Here is a 22,875-nt window from a genome sequence, read left to right as displayed (position 1 = left end):
TTCTTTTCTTCCACTTTTATCTCTCGATTATTTTCTTCTTTTTGTAAATTATTTTCTTTAATTTTTTAAAATCTTTTGTTTTCATTTCGGAATGATATTTTTTTATCGTGATATTGATGCCATAGATCGTGATATTAAAGCAAAATTAGAATTTTTTTATGTTTCCTATTACTTCGCTGATGACATCGCTAATACAAATGTTGAACAAATTATCATTGATCATCCGGTAAAAAATTTTTTATGCGAGAATATGTATGGCCATATTTCATACATAATTATACATATTTATATATGTTTATATATATTCATATATATTTATATATGTTAATATATTCATATATATTTATATATATTAATATATTTTTGGAGTATATTATCGTATTCCGAATTTGTGCTTATTTATATACATATATATATATATATATATATGTATATGTGTGTGTGTGTGTGTGTGTGTGTGTGTGTGTGTGTGTGTGTGTGTGTGTGTGTGTGTATGTATATATACATATATATATATATATATATACACATAAAATGAAATGTTACAAACTCTTAGATATATATATATATATATATATATGTGTATATGTGTGTATGTACATATCTAATATCTATTTCTTTTATTAATATAGATTAATTGTAACTTCTAATTATCTTTTATTTCATTTTAATTTTAAAATAAAAAAGATGAAAAGTGAGTTAATCCGCGATTAAAGATGATTTTTACATTAGTATAAATAGAAATATATATTAAGATAACTCTGATTTTGGTCGTAGTCAAAAACTAAATTTTTTACATCAAATTTATGTCAATTTTTCCTAGGCAAATATTTCAATGGTAATCGTTTCAATGTGAATTCCTGATTTTCCATATTAAATGCGTTCAGAAGATATAATTCGATTTAACATTGCGTTACATTTGCTGTGATGTCTTTACATATCGAAACTTGAAACAGCATTCCAATTAATAATAGCAGAACGAGTACATGCGAAAGAACGTTTTAAGGAAATTTCTCGTTCCACGAGTTCTCTTCGTGAATTTGTCTTGCAAAAGAGATCACGATATAAAAGATATATAATAGAAAACATGACTTGTAAGATTGAAGTATATGATTCGTATTTTCATCTCCTAAATTAAAAATTTTTGAATAAATCAGATGTTACGTCCGGGGGACTTTACAAATTCTTCTCTTTCGGGAAGGAAAAATTTAACGGCTGCTAATCCATAAACGGGCACTTCGAACGATCAAACAAAAATAACCCGATCAAACAAAAAAAAAAACTCTAAATAAACAATCGTTCTCCCGAGATATGTTTCATTATCAAAAAAATCCTTGGTAAACAGCCTTGTCGGCGCCGACAAGTTTACGACTTACCAATAAAAAAATTTTTTTAATATTAACAAAAGCAAATTCTTAACGGATAAGAAACGCGTTGGATCGTTCGGGGATGACACTCCCCACATTGGTGGGGAAACACAAAAAGCACCAATCAAGAAAAACTGATTAGTGGCCATTGGCTGGCACACCAATGAGCGATTAAGAGTGTGAACTAGCGGGAGAATTTTTATTAATAAATTCTATCTATCTAAAAACTAATTCTATCATTCGCCGGGAAATCTGGAAATGGAAAAACCACAAATCATAGGACACCGCTCCCCTCCTTCCCCTATATTCATAATTTTCCTAAACTATCATTTGACAAGCCAACACGGAAATCCATCACGCCCTCAGATATTCCCACCCCTCCGGAACCCTTTAAAAACCGCGACTCGGAGCGGATCGCTCTCTTCTTCCTGCTACATTCGTGGTCGACACCTTCCGTAACAGTTAGAATCTGTGCGCGACTTTATTCTCGAACAATTCAACGATCCAGCCTGGGCAATTACATTCTTCGACCACCGCCCCCGGCCGCTACAACAAAAAGTAAGTCCAACCTTATCAATTTTTCCCGCGGTAACTGGCAGTTTGGTTCGCGACATCTTATTTACTTATTCCTCTCAATTTATCTATCTTAAAACCACCCCAACATTCCAAATGGGCAAGCCGCCGATTAACTCGGTGAAGCTGCCTTCCCTAACTTCACAATCATTTCCACAACCTTCTAACCAGGCAAGCCGCCGATTAACTCGGTGAAGCTGCCTCCTCCGATTCCACAACATTCCAACCGGGCAAGCCGCCGATTGATTCGGTGAAGCTGCCTTATTTCGATTCCTCAACTTCTCTCTTATCTGACCTTCATTTGTATAGTGAACCAAACAAATGCCATTCGGAACGGACCAACGAAACGGGCATTGCGACACCGTCGCGAGAAGGCAAATAAAAGGATTCGTCGCGAATGCCACGCCGAAGAACTCGCGGAGCGCTTAGTAGAAGTAGAGCCGGAACTAGCCAATATATCGCTCCACCAATACGCCTCCGCCCTCCGTTCCGCAGCCGAATTCGAGAGGCAGTGTACTCCGGAAAATTTCGACGTGGAGAAGTTTTTTCACCTCGTCCGTCAATTCCCCCGCTCTCCCGCCCATCCACCTCCCGGCACCTTCTTCATCCCAAGAAAATTTAAACCCGACAAACAATTCTGGGACCAAATCTCCAGGCATGCCATAACCGATACTGTCCCTATGTACATTTCCCGTGATCCTCTCCCCTACCTCGTCCCGATTAAGGCATTCCGCAGCGCGCACCCCAATCCTCCTCCACACCTGCAACCCGATCCTATAGACCCGTTCGCTATCACCAATTTCTTACCCCAACTTGAGCAATTGGGTATATAAGAGATTTTCCTTCCCCGCGGTCGTTTTTTTTTTATATTTGTATGTACAAGACCTCTTTTTGTTATCAATACTTTAACCTTTTTATGTATACGAACAGAAGATTGTAGTTCACTTTTATTATTTCTTATTAAAATTAATTGATCAAAATTCGGTAGTAAACAGTTATTTTTTTTCTCTCCTAACCTTGACCCCACGCCGTTCCCGGCTCCCTGAAGATCGCACTAGGTCCATCCCTGGTCAAAGAGATTCGGTTCTCTGACCTAAAACGGACCACCGAATAGCGCGGGCGCAGGTAAGGGTAATAACGTCGCCGACGCTGACCCGATCCCTGCCCCCCTTAACGCGCGTTCGACTCGCGGATCGGCATCACGACGTCGTTCCGCGAGAAAAGGAGAGGTTCCGTGCGTCCACCCGAGTTCTCCTCCTCCTGACGAGAACACGGACGTAACACAGATTTAGAATTATGAACCTTTTAGTCTGAATCACATGGGATTTTCATCTGATTGATACGATTTCTATTCACACATGTTTATTCTAAGAATCTTTGTTTAATATTGAATTAAGAAATATCAAGAAATATCAATGTTCTTTTACTAAATTGAAAGTATTGAAGGTAAATTTCCACTCCTAATTCTCTGTATTAAATTTTATATTCCTATAATTTCCTTTTTTATTCCTTGAATCTGAACGTAATCGAAAAATATATACACGTTATAAAATTCACTTTCTGTATATATTTACATACGTAATATATATTATAATATATTTATAATATTGTAATGGTACGTCCCTGCGTGCTCGGATTTTATCTCTGGGACGGACGCGGGGACGTGCGCTCGGTTATCGCTCGTCGGATGCCGGGTTCATGTGATGTGCTGCGGCCGCCGGGCTTTTAATCTAATTACAATAAATTCGTAACGCCTCTCGCTTTGCGCAGTCGTTCTTTGCCGTTTTCTTTGCCGGTCGCTTTGCGATGTAACGCGATTCGATTACGGATATGCCGGACGCCGGGAGTCGTATCGATATGCGCGTTGCCAGGCAACCGGGTCCGCGCGTGTGCGTTGCTAGGCAACCGTTGACGCTAGACATGACACGTGGGGCGGATGTCGCGGGAAAATCCGAGAACGCTCCGACTTTCGAGATGAGATGGAGCGACAATACTGAGAACTCTCGATATTGTCGGGAGGAGGAAAATCTGAGAATACTCCGATTTTTCAGAAGGGAGATACAAGAATATCAAGAACGCTCGGTATTCGTTGCGGAGCGAAAAAGCTGAGAACACTCCGAATTCTCGAGAAAGGATAGAACAGGAATACGGAGAACGCTCGGTATTCGCTGAGAGAATCTTCTCTTGCTGTTCTGGTCGGAACGGTTGTCTGTGACGGACAGGTCGGAGGAGCGGATAGGACTGGTCTCTCTTCTTAAAATTTGTATTTATACCCGTATCCGCGCCACGTGTCACCGTTTAGTTGGTTAATGTAACAATAGCTGTCACGTCGTCGCTGCGTGACAGCTCGTCGGCGCGCGTGTGTCGGTCGGTCGCGGTCGGGAATGTTCGGACGGCCTCGGATGGCGCGGGCCGCATTAGTGCTAGTAACGAATCTTTCGGATGCTTCGTTACATCTCCCCCCTTCGTTAACTTAAACGCTCCTATTTCGGGCATCACACTTCCCGCTTGTAATGGCACTCACCCTGCCTGTTAAAACGAAGTACAAATTTACGCGCTCCTACGCGCGCCTTGTACAAGCGGGAGATGTGAGCCGCGAAATAGGGCACTCGTATACAAATCCCGTCGGCTACAATCATCGATCGGCGGCGGTCTTGCTGGTCCGAACGAGGGCATCGTCGGTCGGTCGGTGGACGGGGATGCTGCTTTGGCCGGGACGTGAGGAACGCCGCCGCTCTCGGTGGCCGCGGGGACGGATCTCGGCCGTTTGTCTGCGGAAGAGCTGGCATGAAGCGGTGGTCCCGCGCTGCGACCGTGGCGGTGGATACGATCGGCTTGATATAGGCGTTGGAACGGTGGTCCCGCGCTGCGACCGTGGCGGTGGATACGGTCGGATTTTTACAGGTGTTGGAACGGTGGTCTCGCGTTGCGACCGTGGCGGTGGATACGGTCGGATTTTTACAGGCGTTGGCACGATGGTCCCGCGCTGCGACCGTGGCGGTGGATTTGACAATGGGCCGCGCCGACGGAAATTCTCCTTCGTCATCGGACAAGTTCGATAGGCTGCCGAAGAGTTCGGCTAATTTTGCCGCGCATCGGCTGGCCAGAGAGACGGTGTATTTTTTACCTCCTCTGGGCGGTGGCGGTGGCGGCGTCTGGAGCAGGCCTTGTAGCTTCCGCTCATTGCTCGCGGTGGATCGCTGCACTCTCGTGTCCACAGCCGGAACCACTCGTATCGGGTGGCGGACGGTGGTGACGCTCCGAATGGTTGGTTTGGCGGCTGGCTGGACCGTCGTGATGGCGGGTCGGTAGCGAGGTTCAGATTCCTCGGCGGTGGTCGCGAGTCGTTCCCATAGGATCTCGAATTCGGGATCGTAGCGCGTTGAAATATGCCGTTGATCTGCCATGCTTGCTGATGCGGACTTTTCCTCGAATCGGAAATCCCGCATATTTATACCCCTTTCAGGATATAAAAAATTTACCCCGCTCGGGGCCGGAGCAATTCGTGGCTTCGCGTGATTTGTCAGATTTTCAAGTTATCTGGTAAACTCGCTTTGTTTAAACGGTCCTAGTTGTTGTCGGTCTCGTCGGTTTTGTTTACGTCGTTGTTCGGAGTCGGCTTTAAGTCATGTATGTGTATATGTCGATGCCACTTTCCCCGGTCGTCGCGCAAGTTAAAAATTACCGGCAATATTATTTTGCGTACGGTTAACGGTCCGGTGTATGTCGGCGCTAATTTTGCCGCGACAGCCTCGTTTTTATTAGATAGGATATGCACACGCCTCCACACCTTGTCTCCGACGACGGGTTTCCATGCGCGGTGTCGCATGTCGTAATATTTCGGTCACCGCGAGGTTGGCGCGGACGACCTCATATGCTTCCCGGAGGATGCGGCAATTTGTCTCGGGTGGCGATACGGTGATGTCGCGTTGATCCGCGAGGAGGGGGCTGTTTATCTCTCGCCCATAATTTAAAAATGCCGGGCTATACCCGGTGGCTTCATGCCACGCCGTGTTAAAGGCGAACTGCAACGCCTCAAGGTTACGGTCCCAACGACGATGATCGCGATTCACATATTGGCGGATCATGGTTTTGACGGTTTTGTTTGTTCGTTCCACCGGGTTGCATTGGGGCGTGTACGTGGGGGAGGTGCGGTGCGAAATCTTAAACGTTTCTAACATCTTTCTAAATTGGTCGGAGATAAATTGTCGCCCGTTGTCAGACGAGGGTGCGTGGACATCCGTGTCGGTATATGATGCGACTTTCGACGGCTTGCGCGACGGCGGCGGCGGTGGCACGGCGGAGTGGTTGTAATTCCACCCATTTTGTGAAACGGTCCTGCATCACTAGTAGCCACGAATGTCCATTTGCCGAGCGGGGTAACGGTCCTATTAGTGTCGGTTCACAACCTTGCTTTAAGAGGCCGTAAGCCGTAGGCCGTAAGCGTTAAGTGACGTAATTCCTGTTTTTAAGTTGTTCCCGCGCAGTTTTTAGGCTTTAACCTAAAGACGTAAGCGAATTGCGCAAAACTCAATTCTTACGGCCTAAAGCATAAATCTTCCGGTCGACGTATCATTCCTATCCAATCAGCAAAAAGCAAAAGAAAGATTGTTATGTGAAGGCATCGTTTGAATGAGATGCATTTAGTATTCCTCGTGGATAACTTCCGATGGCTGTGATCTTGTTAACTGAATTAATTAATAAATAAGCGTAACAATAATGGAAAACTCAAACGTGATAATAACAAAAGAAAGCATGAAGGAGGAAATTCAAGATGAAATTCTAATTGCTTTAGTGAAAGAGAACCCAATATTGTATAACAAAAAACATCCGGATTATAAAAATCACGAAGTAAAGAAAGATACCTGGAATATGATAAAAGTACAGTGTGGAATGTCATCAGGTTATTGCTGTTTATGTATGTGCTAAAATGTGTAATTTACAATTTATTTATTCTAACCTCTTTGTTATTCATATAGTCGAAGAAATAGAGAATAGATGGAATCAATTACGGAATTATTTTGGGAAAAAATTAAGAGAAATGAAAGTAAAATCAGCCAGCGGATCAAGTGGAGGCACTAATGCTAAAAAAGTAGAATAGTATCTTATGGGAGCTATGTCATTTCTAATTCCACATATTAGTCACCGAAGGTGAATATTTTCTAAAAAAAATTAATTTGTTGATCAATAAACATATGTATTTATTACAGAGGTCGTAGTTCTAGGGGAAACGTAAATTTTTCTACATCATCTACATTATCTACGTCATCCGAGATTTCTTCCCCTACATCATCACAGCCATCTATAAGCAGCAAAGTATGCAACATTGATTTTGTACAAAATGATAGTGTAGATATTGTTGACGATATTGTTGATCATACTAGCTCGACAAATGAGAGTATTGCTTGTTCTGATTCAACAACTGTTGAAATAAAGCCTGAAACTAAATATGTTCTTTTAAAAAAGAAGAAAGTTCCTGATTTAGATATTTTTGCAAAAAAAAAACAAAAAAATGTAGAAAATGTAGAAAACCTTCTAGCACAATCAACCTCAGCCTTAATCAATCTTGCAACAGTTGTGCACAAATCCATTTCTGAATCTGTTCCTAATAAAATAAATGAACACAAATATAAGTCGAATCCTTATGTTGAGAGTATTTCAGTTGCATTTGATCAAATACCAGTGATGAAACAAGTAGATTGTTTAATTGCTATTTTGAATGTAATCAAAAGTTATCAAGCTGTACAAGCTGATTTAGTACAATATTAATTTGTCTTTACGTTTGTTATTTGCCTTCGTTTATTTGATGTTTTCTTTATTTTAATTTTAATTTATATTTTAATAAAATAAATGAACACAAATATAAGTCGAATCTTTATGCTGAGAGTATTTCAGTTGCATTTGATCAAGTACCAGTGATGAAACAAGTAGATTGTTTAATTGCTATTTTGAATGTAATCAAAAGTTATCAAGCTGTACAAGCTGATTTAGTACAACATTAATTTGTCTTTACGTTTGTTATTTGCCTTCGTTTATTTGATGTTTTCTTTATTTTAATTTTAATTTATATTTTATTTTACATATTTAATTTTAATGTCTTAAAAAATTTTTTTTTTAAATAAACACTGCATTTGGCTAAACGCAACTAATATTTATTAATATAATAAGATATTAAAACCTTCATGAATAAATATATTTTTTTATGAATGTAAATATATTTTATTCATAATACATAAAAAAATTGGTTTTTTTTTTAGTTAAGGTTTGATGCAAAAATAAATATTTATGTTTGTTACAATTGTTATAACTAAATATATTTTTTTATTTTACTCACAAAATGTGTAATAAAAAATTATTTTTTTAAGTTAAGATTTATTATATATGTGATATACAAATAGATACATATGTTTATTATAAATGTAACTAAATATGTAAATGTTATAATTGTAAGATGCAATAAAAAAATTATGTTTATGAGTTGAGATTTATTATACATGAGCCAAATATGTTATTATTATAGTAATTAAAACTGCATGTTTAGAACTACACTATATGTTACACATGTACACTGAAATATGTACATGTTTAAGGAATATTATAGCCACGGAAAACAATCATTCTTTGCCAAGGAACTTGACCTTCTTCGTGGTAAGATAATCGACAAGTGTATTTCTTAAATTAACAGCTGCAACAGCTGCACGATTTGCACCTATTCTGTGCAAGTTTTGAATATTAGGCATAGTGCTGCAGCATCTCTTCTCCTGGAATCATAATTCTATTATCATCCTCTTGATCCTCAACGTACGCAGGAGGGCAATATTTCTTAAATCCTTGTTGATGTTCTTCCTTCTTCATTATAAAGTTATGTAAGCTTACTGTTGCATATACAATATTTTCAATAGATTCTGGAAGTTGGGCTAATGAAGTCCGAAGAACACGCCACCTGGAATATAAACACAGATGTTGACAATGATACTTTCCGGATAAGATTAATGTCATATTTTATTTCCTTTACTATACGTTGTTGATAAAATTCCAAAAGCATTTTCTATTACTCGTCGAGCTCGAGAATGTCTGTAATTAAAAATACGCTGGGTCTCAGTCAATGGATTTCGTTTAGAGTATGGGCGCATCAAATTATGACGTAAAGGGAATATCTCATCCCCTACAAAATAATAAGGCATCATAATATTTGTGCCGGGCAAAGGGGATGGCGGCGGTATATTCAGTGTATCATTTTCCACAGCTTGACTAAATTCTGTAGCACTGAACACACTGCTATCAGAAAGCGATCCTATAAAATAATGACATGAAATATATAATATTGTATTTATATCACTACTCATGCAAATCAACTCACCATAATCTCCAATATGGATTGATGTAAAGCAGTAATTTGCATCACAAGTTGCCATTAGCACTATACTAAAATACTGTTTATAGTTGAAAAATTGAGATCCAGTATTTGCTGGACATTGAATTCTTATATGTTTGCCATCAAGGGCTCCGATGCAGTTGGGCAAATTCCATCGCTGCCAAAACTTATCAGCAATTTCTCTGTATTTTTGCTGATTTGGGGGCAAGAGATAGGTTGCACCTATAGTATTAGAAATAACGCGACAAGTTTCCTGCACAATGTTGTAGGCAGTAGACTTTCCAATTTGCCAATAATTAGCCAAAGAAGGCAAGCTATTTCCTGAGGCTAGATAGCTGAAATAGACAACCATTTATAGAAAATTTTTCTATAACTATAGAAATATATTTTAATAAAATTAACTAATTATGGAATCTAACTTACCAAATAGTGAATGCTAGCCGAAATTCCGGGGATAAAAATTCTCTGTAACTGGCCTTTTGTAGATGTGGACCAACTATTTCTAGTAATTCGTCAAATAAATCGACTGTCAGTCTTGTCAGATTGAAAAACTTTTCGTGGTCTGTATATTTATATTTCAAGAACACTACTGTAAAAGAGCCCTCGATATAGCGGCATCGATTATATGGACGCACCCACCACCGTCGATTTTGATATTTTCTTTTTTTTTATATATATTTGCAACAAGTGCACATTCCATGAACAAAACAATGTTGTTAATGTTAACATAAAAGTATTACGCATATCCATCTCGCCATGTATAAACAAACGCGTCTTTGCTACAGCGCAACTCCATTATTTGTTTTCTGATTGGCTGATATACATTACATCTTACGCTTTACATCTTGCATTGTGGATTACCGTCTTTAAAGAGTTATTTAACGACTGCAGTTTACGGCTCTACAGCTTCCGTTTAAAGACAACGATTTAGTCTTAAAGCAAGATTGTGGACCGACACTAAGATCGATCGTTATCTGTTCCCATGGATAGGACACGGGGGCCATGTGTAAAAAGCCGGCGGGTCGGTTTTGCGAGGATTTATGCGCGAGGCAATTTTGGCAATTTCGAACGTATCGGGCGGTGTCAGAAAACATGCTAGGCCAGTATAATCGCGCAGCACGAGCGATACCAAGGTGGCCGGCTGTCGGTTCATCATGCAACCGTCGCAGTATTTCGGTACGTTTTTCTCGCGGCACGCATTCCTTCCACTGTTCGTCGGCCGGGACCTCGCGAAAGTCGGTCAAATAGAAATGGCGGTATAGCTTCCCATTCTCGATCCGATATTTGGGGAAATATCGATATCGGCAGGTCTTTTCTTCGTTGGAACTGCCGCTTATATCAAGGGCATTGGCTTCCCTGGCGAGTGGAATGCACGGGCGTCTGTCGGGAAAGCGCGTCGGCCACGCGGTTCAGCTGCCCCTTCCGATATTTGATATCGAACGTGTACTGCTGGAGCTCGAGCCACCCAGCGGCCTAATCGTCCCGTCGGAGACTCTAGGCGTTGCAGCCATCGGAGGGCCTGGTAATCGATTATTACTGTAAATTCATAGCCCTCCAGATAGCCGCGCAGATGTCGGATTCCCCACACGACTGCTAAACATTCGAGCTCGGTCGCGCTGTAATTTTGTTCGACCCCGTTGAGCGTTCGACTAGCATATGCGACTACGCGTCCGCCCTCCTCCAGGTATTGTGTCAAGACCGCCCCGAGTCCGTGAGTGCTTGCGTCGGTCTGTAGTATGAACCGACGAGTAAAATCCGGGCAGGCAAGGACTGGGGCGATAGTGAGTGCCTTTTTTAGTTCGCGGAATGATTTCTCTTCCTCTGATCCCCATTGCCATCTGACGCCCTTTTTCGTTAATGTGGTCAGTGGGGCCGCGGTGGTGGAAAAGTTCGGTATGAACCTTCTGTACCAAGAGGCCACTCCCACGAATTGTCGAATCTGTTTGACATTGATAGGTGCGGACCACTGGGCGATGGCTTTAATTTTGTCGGGATCGGTCTGGATGCCGCGGTGATTAATTACATGACCGAGGTATTTAAGCTCGGTAAGGCAGAAATGGCACTTTTCGGGATTTAGCCGGAGGCGGGCGTCGCGCAGTCGACGGAAAACTTCTGCGAGATGTATTATATGTGATTCGAAAGACGGGCTGGCGACGACGATGTCGTCCACATATACGAATACGTTCGGTTCGAGTTCGGGACCGAGTATGCTGTCGAGGAGACGTTGAAACGTGGCCGGTGCAGAATGTAGCCCGAACGGCATGACTTTGAATTGCATCAGTCCTCGTCCGGATACTGTGAACGCGGTTACCGGTCGGCTTTCGGGGGCGAGGAGTACCTGCTAATATCCCTGTTTGAGATCGAGGGTAGACAAATAGCGCGCGCCGCGGAGTTTGTCTAGTGTAGCGGCGATGTGTGGCAGCGGATACGCGTCTCGGTTACTTCGTTTACCTTGCGGAAATCGATGCAAAATCGTCGCTTGCCGTCTTTTTTCCGGACGATCACGACGGGGGAACTCCACGCGCTGGAGGAGGGCTCGATGATGCTTTCGTCCTCCATCTGTTGCATTTCTTCGTCTATAATCTTTTGCATCGCGGGATTTCGGGGGCGATACCGCTGTTTGATCGGTACGGGGGTTTTTACTCGGATGACATGTGTAATGCGGTCGGTGGGCCCTTTCACGCCCTCGAATTTGGCCAGTTCGACATTCAGGAAGGTCGTTAATTCGTGTTCTTCTCGGGGCGTGCGGCGCATTAAGCCGGCGGTGACGGCATAGGAGGGGTGACGTTGTTCAATGGTTGTTGATGGAGGGAAGTGTCAGGCGGAGGCGGGCCCATAAGTCTATGCCGATCAGGATCTGATACTGGTTAGGTACTGTTTAGGGTCAGTAGGATCTGGAAGGTGTGCTTGACGTCTTTGTGGTGGGTGGTTAAAGACAGAGTGATCTTCCCGCTAATATTGGCGAGTGCCCCATCGACTAAGTGGATCTGGCTTTCGGCGGAAGTAACTTCGTAACCGATTTCTTGGGCGTAGCGCGCGATCTCAAAATTTATCATCGAGATTTCGAACCCCGTATCTAGGAGTGCGGAGAAGTTGCGAGTGCCGATTCGGACGCGGATGTGTGGACGAGGTGTGTATTCTACGTCGGCGAGTTTCCCGGCCGGGGTGCATTATTGGCGGCCCCGGCCGTTGTGGCGTTTCTCGGACGGGGGTGGCATTCTTTTGTAAGCACTCCGTCCTTGCCGCATTGCGAGCAAAATTTCTGAGGAGATCATTTGCACGAGAACCGATCGTGACCTCGTTGCTTGCATCTCCAGTACGTATTATGGCGATCATATGGGATCGGTTGCGGGGCAGCCGTATTCGCGCGTCGACATTCTCGTCCTTCTTTATTTTCTATTTCGCGAGCTTTTTGTATTTCTTGGTATTCGGCGGCTTGGTCGGTAAGATCATGCAACGTGGTCTTTTCATTAATCCGGATGAACATTTTATACTCGGCTCTTATGTTCTCGTAGAGTCGGTCTATTTTCTCTGGTGTCGAGTGATTTCCCGCGCGGCGCATTAACGTGAGCATATGTGTGACGTACTGCGAGAAGGTTTCGCCGGGGTGTTGCCTCCGATCGCGAATTTCTTGTACTAGTTTAATCTGGTAACGACGCGGTAAGAAGTAACGACGGAAATCGGTTAAGAAGTTTTTCCAGCCCGACGATTCGTTCTCGTTATTGCGATACCATGATAGAGCATTGCCTTTAAGCAATTCAGGCAGCCCTTCCAACATAGTTTCGTTGGAATATCGATATTGTCTCTGCAATTCGGTAAGTCTTTCCAGAAAGGAGAGAGGATCGCGGCCGTCGAAGTGGTCCCCATTTTCGGATTTGATTCATAGTCTTTGCATAACCCAGTTCAACCGAGGGTAAGCCGGGAAGCGGTAGGGTGACCGTGGATGGTTCGGTGTCGGTGGATGTTCCGGCTTTTACGGTAGGCATAATGTGCGGATGAGTGTTAGCGTACGTTCGTAATCGGCGGCAGAGATCTTCGAGAGTCGCGATTGTGTCGAGACCGAATGACTGTGCTACACGAAGGGCGTCTTGTTTTGAAATAGTTTGTACCCAGGCTGGCATCTGCTATCCCCTTTTTATTTTTTTCTTAAAACGGTCCCTATTCGGGCGCCATGTAACGATACGTCCCTGCGCGCTCGATTCTACGGCACGGACGCGGGGACGTGCGCTCGGTGTTTGCTCATCGGATGCTGGGTTCAGGAGAAGCTTGCAGTCGCCGGGTTTTAATTATTTTATAATAATTTATGACGCCTCTTGTCGCGCAGTCGCTCGTTGTCGTTTTTCGCTGGTCGCTTTGCGATGCGCGTAACGCGATTCGATTGATGATGTGACGGTGGTCGTATCGGTAACGCGTTGCCAGGCAACCGGGCCCGCGCGTGGTTGTGTGTTCGGATGCGTGTGTTGCTAGGCAACCGTCGACGCTGGCTGTGACACGTGGGGCGGATGTCGCGGGAAAGTCTGAGAACACTCCGACTTTCGGGATGGGATGGAGCGACAATACTGAGAACGATCGGTATTGTCGTGGAGCGAAAAATCTGAGAACACTCCAATTTTTCGAGAAGGAAAGAACAAGAATACAGAGAACGCTCGATATTCTTTGAGAGAATCTTCTCTCGCTGTTCTGATCGGATCGGTGTTGTTCGGAACGGACAGGTCGGAGGAGCGGATAGGACTGTGTATTTTTCGTAAAATTCGTCGAGTATTTACCTATCGCCGTGTCACGTGTCAACATTTAGTTGGTTAATCGTTTGTTAAGTAAAACAGCTGATCACGTCGTCGACGCGTGACAGCTCACAGGCGCGCGTGTGTTCGGTCGCGGTCGGGAGTGTTCGGGCGGCCCCGAATGGTGCAAGGATTAGCGTGCGCTAGCAACGGAACATCTTTCGGATGCTCCGTTACAACGTCATTTATTATATTTTTGTTTGCAGATAAGGATTGGTTTAATATCTGTGCGTAGCTTACTCCTGGTACCCTTGCTCTGTTGACAGATAAGTCGTTTTTGCTTTTATTTGCTTTGTTGTTGGTATTGATTGAATTTAAACTGGCTAATCTGTTTTTGTTTTCTAGAATTCTAGGACATCCTCTGTACGATGCAGGATGGTCATATGCTTTGTAGTTTACGCAAAATAGATCTTGCTTATCTGTTTGTGTACTCGGTGGACGACTGCACTTACCAGGCTCGTGCTTTTCGTTGTACTTCACGCACTTATAAGGCAAATTACAATTAGAGGCTACATGACCTATACGTTGACAATTCTTACACTGTATTACATCTCTTCGCGTCATCTTGTCCCAATAAATCACTTGATAAAAAAAAATTTAATTTTTTTCAAGTTATTTAGTTGACTTTCTGGAGATAATTGATGAAGATTGGCAAATCTCTCTTATCACATTTAGATTTCGTGTAAAATCTACTTACTTTTTTAAATGTGACATCATTGACGTTCTGGGATTGCAATTTACCTAAAACTTCATTTTCTGTATATGAGACATCGAGTCCTTTCAATAAAACAGTTATTGACTTATTCGTTTTGTTAGTAAAAGTATAAAATTTTTATTTACATTTGACTAATATAAATAGATCTTTAGCTTCGTTAAATTCCTCCAAAGAATCAACTTGTAAGACATGCTTATCGCTATTGATACGCTTAATAAAAAAATTGTTAGTAATCTTCGAACTTGATTTTAATAGCTGGGTAGTGTCTTTTGGATTTTGATATAATATATTTATAGGGGGTGGGCCTATCCTTCCTTCTTGGATTTTTGAATGCGGATCGACGGTCCATAGTAGAGTCAGATGCAGATTGATGCTGTGACATAGAGAGATCCTCTGGATGGGGTCTTTTTGCTCTCCAATGATTATCGGTATCCTGGTTGTTTTTAATTCTCAATTGCGATAGAAAATCGATTTCCTAGCAATCCAGATCCTCCAATCCTTGATTCGTTCGATATGAATTATTGCTATCCTCTTTGTCAAGCATAACAAATTTATTGCAAATCGGTATGTTTGGCTCCGAAGTATGGCTTGCATTGTTCATTTTAACTAGCTCTTGTAACTTTTTAATTTCCGCCTTCAAAAGATTATTCTCAGCTAATAAATCTTCAAGAGAGATTGATTTACTGACCTCAGATGATTGTGTCGTTTTATTGCTAGTTGTAACAATATTCTTATCTAACGTCTTTGTCTTGGTTCTAGCCATTAAGAGGTTAGGTATTGGATTTATTTCTCTTGATGTTGTTCAAATTAGCTGAAGATGGTCTCCTCTTTTGTATCCTTTTATGAGCTAGATAATGTAAAGAGCTATCTCCTAACGTATCCTTGGCTTCCTCATGCTTAATGCTCTCAGTATCATATACATGAGAGGTTACCGACATATGACTATCGTCGGGCTCATTGCTAAGTAGATTCCAATCGTCACATTTTTTAGTGACTTCGCTAATTGTTCTCTCTGGTGGGAGAGACAAATTAATTTCGTTACTATCGCTTTATTGGTATTATAAATATGATCGATAAATGTAGATCTCAGTGGGCGCAGACGACATGCGATCGCTACGCCGGACCGACGAGAACTCCATCAAGCCAAACGCTGAATAATTGATCATGATCGCTTTTTTTATATATGTAATTGTTACGATACATTCCGCGTATTTAAAAGATGCATTTACGAACAAAGTAGCGAGTTATCGAATTAATACAATCAATACGATTTATGATTATCGCTTACCGCGCATTAGACGATCGCTAATATTCTAATATATTGTAAATGCTGCATCTAAATCTTATGATTGCATAAAAATCTGTCAACCATCTGACATTGAAAAACTATGCGTATAAATCCTGTAATTTTAAAACAACAAATTAATTTCATAATTTATGTAGGAAAATAAATCCAGTTTACTTCTAAGTCATCAAATCACGTGTAAAAGAACTAATTATATTTTTATCCTTCACTATATATATCACTCGTTCCTAGCTGATTGTTCAGTTATCCCGTTTGTATGCGTGCGTGCGTGCATGCGTGTGTGCGTGCGTGCATGCGTGCGTGCGTGCGTGCGTGCGTGCGTGCGTGTGTGGTGAGAGAGTGAAATTTTTTTTATTAGAATTTTTCATGGATAAAAGACATTAGTTTATTATCAAAATAAAAAAATTTTTACTCCCGATTTTTCTTTTTTGTCTCTTCTTGAAAATTACTCATTTTAATACTTGAATATTTATACTTTTGAAGAATTTTCAATTTCTGTATTTTTTTTCAAATTTATATATCTAAACTAGAAAACTCTAGAGGCATTTTCCTGTATGCATTTATTATAAAATTTATAATCTTTTAAGTCAAATAACGTTTAATTATTTTTAATTATTTAATTATTTTTTATTATTTTTTACAACTCCTTCACTTCCAACTTATAACCAAATGCTCAGCCATTCCACTCGCACACGTACGCACGCACGTATGCACGCACACAATATGAAGCCTTTTTTTTTCATGAATAAATCATGGAAGTTTTTCATGGATAAACATTATATAAAAATAAAAAAAAATTTTATTTCAAAATTTTCTTTTTTGCTTCTTATCGAAATTTACTCATTTTCATGTGTCTGAATAATTATACTTTTGAAGAACTTAGAATTCCTGTATTTTTTTCAAATATATACATATATCTAAATTAGAAAACCTTAGAATCATTTTTCTGTATTTATTATAAAAAGTCATATATTTACAATCACAATTTTTTAAGTCAAATAATGCTTTTATTGTATTTCTAATTAATTAAATTATATTAATAAATTATACACTTTCCAAAATATAATATAGTAAAAATATAACAATAAAAATATTTATTCCATTTGAAATTTGAAAATATGTTATGAATTTGTTTAAATTTCTTGAATCACTTTAAATAGATAAAACAGTCGTCAAACTCAAAATATTCTCGTTCTTATGGATAAGATACCATTTTTTACATTATAGTGTAAAGATTAAAAGTGTAATGCTGTGTATAAAAGTTAAAATTATTATTATATATTACATTATATTATTAATGAATAATTATGGTTTCTATTTGTTTGTTATGTAAAAGTAAATTGAAAGCAGATATATCATCAGATACTTCATGGCATACATCATAAGATACTCTTACTTACATATCGTTTTGTCTTTTTTTATGACTCAAAACAGTTTAGATCAGTTCAGATTTAATGTTCCGTCCAGTATTATATGTCGATATCTTTTGGATGTTCATATTTTGATTTATCCAACTTCTAGTTTATTCAATAACAGATTTATTAATTCAAATACACTAATGGTTTTTTCCTTCCTTTATGCATAGGGATATACAAAGTGCCTTTATATGCGTAAGTGATAAGGGAAAATCGCTGACATATTTGAATTTTTGATACGTGTGCTAAGGCTGCGTTTGCGGAATTATTAGCGCTATCTCACGATTCTTATTAATTATTAGACATAAATTTCACTTCGAGAGGAATTATTGTGTTTGAAAGGAATTATTGTTATAATGAACTTCCTGTATTTAAAACAAACTGGAACATAAAACTATATAACTACATAAAACGCGAGCGTTAGGAAGGAAAAGAAAAAGGAAGAACGAAAAAAGTAAGTACAGGAAGTGCAATATGATGTCATTAACAGCGATCAAACCCACTATTGAAAACATTATAAGGATAAAATGATGCGATAACATTGACAGCGTACTTTCCGAATGCAATCGTAGAAATAAACTTCAAGTATTACAACATCTTGATTTAAAATCAATATTCCCTGAGAGCATCTTCCTCTCTCCCTCCGGAATAGATGGTTGCGTTTAGCGAACACAACTGTTGCACAACGGAATAATTTGTTGAATAATTTGTCAACATAGTTGATGTAAATTTAGGAATCTAACAGTGAAGATTAATATTCATTGATCGCTTATTGGTCACTTATTTCATTGATCACAGTCAACGAAAAACAGTTAGGCCTCGCGCAATTTAGGGCAAAGAACGATAGACTTCTTTTTTTGTTTAGAGAGGAGGAATCTTCGGAAGATCTCCAACGGACGACAGTTGGGGAGTGTGGGATTCGAGTGGGTGGCACCTCGAACGAAAAGCCATCCAGCCTCGCCTACCTATTAAACCTCCTCTATAGCCCAGCCTCGCCTACCTATTAAACCTCCTCTATAGCCCCAGTGGCGAGGGATCCTGGAACGTTGATAGAACAACCCATCATGGATCCCTCCCCATAAACTTAAAACTAAGTGTCTTGTTCATCAGCATGCGCATTATAGAATTAGATGATCTCCCCAATTAGATGATCCTTCTCGTGTTTTGGGGAGATAACGTTATAAAATAATTAGTCAATAATACAAGCAGTCAAAATAAAAGCTTCACATACACGAATATGTATATTTACGTATATGTCGCATGTGTTTTTCTGTATGCGACATTCAAACCTACAGATCTCTCTGTCGCAAATATAGTTCACTACTGTTTCTCGCATATGTTCTATCCTTCTGTTCCTAAGTTCATATTAATATGACAAGCATCAAAAAGGCAAATTGGAGCAAATTAGTATATATATATATATATATATATATATATATATATATATATATATATATATATATAATCAACACACATATATAACATTGTAAACACTTGCGTATTAAGTGATGGTTAATTTAAATTTTATATTTTATTATATTCTTTGATGATCTCATGATTCCAACAGTTAATATATTTATGATATAAAAATATGATATATAAATTTATGTTATAATTTAATATCGATATGTTATGCGACAAAAAATTAACTTAAGCAGAAGACTTGTGCTTTTTCAGAATTATACATTGAAATATTTTAAAATAAAAAATAAATATTATTAATAATGAGTAAAAAAAGATACGAACATGTAAAATCTTTTCAAATATTTAGTCCAAAAATGATCACAATAAAAAAGCAAAGCAAATAAAATTATATAATTTAAAATATGCATTTTGTACACAAGAAACAATAACATTAATGAAGCTACAATTGTATGTTGTCTGTTCTACAATAAAATAGGACTTATATGACTGTAATAGAACTTATATGACTGTAAATCAAACGAAACAATCAAAAGAAATAAATTCATATATTCAGAAACTGTTACTGCTAACTTGAATAATAATGATAACAATTATTGTAGTAAATTAACTAATATATTTATACTTTATATTAATATATTTATTTAAATTTATTTTAAAAAATCAATTGTCATAATTGGTTTTTTTAACAATTTTATATTTCAAATTATATTTCAAATAATAATATTTCAAATAATAAATTGAGATATAATTTCATGCGCATTAACTATAAAATTCTTTTACTTGTATGATATAAAATTATAATTATACAAAATTAACAGCAAGATGTTCACACACACACACACACACACACACACACACACACACACACACACACACACACACACACACACACACACACACACACACACACACACACACACACACACACACACACACACACACACACACACACACACACACACACACACAATTTGAGGCATTTGAAATATATTTTATTGAAATATTTGCTCTATATCTAGAGACGATAGATTTGCTCTATCTATAACTATTCAAAAATAAAGATGTAAGTTTCTTAAAATTAAATAATACAAACAAAGGGGCAATGAGAAGAGAGATGAAGTTCACTTTTCAACATTAAGTATGGCTTAGCTCTTCAATGGGATATGTATAAGTTTCCCTCACATGACATGGCAACCGGCGTGGGCGACATACCATTTACCTTACCACATTAGAGTGCAGTCTTAACCGATTGTTGTTCACTGAAGATGCCTCAAACTTGAGCCGAAACGTATTGAATAAAAATTATACAATTAATTGCGTACTTCTTACCGTGCCTTTCTCATTGCCCCTTTGTTTGTATTATATAACTATTCTATTTAATTAGTATTGTTCAATAATAAAGATAATCAGATTAAAGATCTTTAGTATAGTCTTGATTCATATATTGAAAAGGCATTACAGTAATAATATATACTCTATTAACAATAAGCTTCTAAGCGTACTTTGTAACAGTATAGCAATCCGCACGATCAATATTCTATTTATCTCTTAGAAATTTAGTTTGATATTTCATACACGTCTTACAGAAAGTTAGAAGAACAAGTAAAAATCTTGTATAATTCAACGAATCAAAAATTAAAAATGTATATATATATACATACATTTATACATACAAGATTTATACATACGGAAATTCATATAATATAAATGTTCTAGAAAATTTACGGACATATTATTTAATTTTCGTGTACAAATTCGATTATATTTGTATGTTTGTTTACATTCTAATTATTCTTATCTTACATTGTTTAATATATTTAAATTTATATTTTGATATTCTTATCTTACGTTGTTTAATATATTTAAATTTATATTTTGATATCCGTGTGTAGTTTCGGAGGGGAGATCGGATTTCTGATAGTGAGGTCTAGGGGAGGAGGGGAAGTACGGAATTCGCAGAACTCGTCCAAGGATTCCTTAGTGCGGAAATCTGGATATTGGATATTGGAAATTTGTGTCATGGCGCTCTGGGAAGAGTGCGCTGAAATCTGGAGGTGACCCAGATTCGGATGGTCTAATCAGGGAATAGGACGGTGGAGACATGCACAGTGAATAGGGTCTTGTGCTGGAACAACTCGTGGTTTCTTCAGCACGTGTAAAAACTTCGGATGTCCTAGGCGAGAGATAGTTGGCTGATCGACGAGCTCGTTTATTGCGACGATAATGGAGCCTCTTCAGGGTTCGCCTCCATCTCTGAACGTCGGAAAGAGAGGATGATATAGATCTCACTAGAAGAAATGGATTAGTTGGAATATGAAGGAAATGTCATTGGTCGTAAACCTTAAGGCTATCTCTGAAATATTTCAGGAAACCGAGAGATCTGACGGAGGAGAGAAATGAAGAAGGGAAAAAGAAAATTATAAGAGAGAGGAAAAAAAGAATAGATTTTCCGAATTATTCGATGGCCATGAACCTGCTGAGTGTTCCACAACGCATAGGGAGTCAGTGAAGTTCGACGGCCGAAGCAAACAGAGAAGAAGCAGATTTTGCCGAATTATTCGGCGGCCATGAACCTACTGAGTGCTCCGCAACACATAGGGAGCTCGAGAGGTCCAACGGAGGAGAGGAATGAAGAAGGGAAAGAGAAAATTGTAAGAGAGAAAAAAAATAGATTTCCCGAATTATTCAGTGGTCATGAACCTGCTGAGTGTTCCACAACGCATAGAGAGTCAATGAGGTTCGACGGCCGAAGCAAACAGAGAAGAAGCAGATTTTGCCGAATTATTCGGTGACCATGAACCTGCTGAGTGCTCCGCAACGCATAGGAAGTCCGACGGCTGAAGCAAAGAAAAAAAAGGAAAGAAAAAGAAAAAGGGAGTAGAAGTGTAAGGAGAACGGCAGAGGATAGAAAGGATGTAAGGGAGAAATGAGGAAATATAAGGAGAAGAGACCCAAAAAATTATTATTAGAGAATTTTACTATGTGTAGTCAAACTTACTGTTATTCTGGAATGCCGGAGACTTGGGACCTGCGAGATGATGAAGGTGAAAGCGATGTCGCCAGGAAACTTGGTCACTTGTACTTGGTGAAAAAATATATTTCGACTGACACCGACTGATTAAATTACTGACAAACTGACGGACTGAAACTGTTCTGACCGCGTGAAAAAAAGAAGTAGCAATGCGCGTCCGTGCCTTTAAGGGCACTATATATATTATATATGATTTCGTTGAGGAAAACATCTGTACACATGTTGTTCTTCCGCGATTAGAATAATAGGAATTATTCGCTTAGCCAAATTTCAGTAATCGACCACCGGAAGAGATCAGTTGCGTAATCGTCGCGATCTAACAGAGTAACAGAACATGTGTCACTCGTTTATCCGCTTAATTAAATTCTAATAACTGATACTCGAAAGAGAAGAATCGTGCAGTCGTCACGACGTAACATTAAGAAGTTGTTCTATTTTATTTTTCGTTTTTTATTTAATTGTTATTACATGCAACTATAGTTTAGGATTAAGAGAATAAAATAAATATTTTGGGAAATGTCTACGAAATGAATAAAAAGAATATTCTGATACGAAATCATAGAAACAAAGTAGTAAATAACAAGCCTTTTAGAGTCAAATTTAGTTGCTATCATTAAGCAATTCAATCGGTTTGATTATTGAAAAATGTGGAATAAAGGAATAAGATGTACGTTTCAATCATTAATAGATCTTCTTTAATACGGTGATTGGTAATCAAGTTTAATGCGGTTGTTTAATATAAAATTTGTTAGTAAATCTAAGTTGTTCCTTGTTTAATGCAGAATGTGATACATACATATAACGGTATTTAACGTATATAACGGTATATAACGGTAAAATTGATACTGTTCTATAAAATATGACAATATATGAATGTTGAGCAACTA

The 22,875-nt window shown here is 39.0% G+C and overlaps 1 protein-coding gene and 1 pseudogene across 3 annotated transcripts in view; both read left to right on the top strand.

Annotated features, from left to right (window-relative positions):
- Window positions 1-22,875, top strand: part of LOC105429683 (uncharacterized) — a 225,220-nt gene that overhangs the window by 150,814 nt on the left and 51,531 nt on the right. The gene's annotated exons all lie outside the window — the stretch shown is intronic.
- LOC105423127 (uncharacterized) lies at window positions 5,257-8,105 on the top strand (annotated as a pseudogene). Its single transcript, XR_016138133.1, has 3 exons — window positions 5,257-6,843; window positions 6,920-7,091; window positions 7,151-8,105. The product of XR_016138133.1 is annotated as an uncharacterized LOC105423127 (transcript).

This window comes from Pogonomyrmex barbatus, unplaced genomic scaffold, assembly GCF_055798465.1.
Source record: "Pogonomyrmex barbatus isolate J1 unplaced genomic scaffold, ASM5579846v1 scaffold12, whole genome shotgun sequence".
NCBI lineage: Eukaryota > Metazoa > Arthropoda > Insecta > Hymenoptera > Formicidae > Pogonomyrmex > Pogonomyrmex barbatus.
Note: the sequence above shows the minus strand (reverse complement) of the source record. Positions and strands in the feature narration are given on the sequence as shown.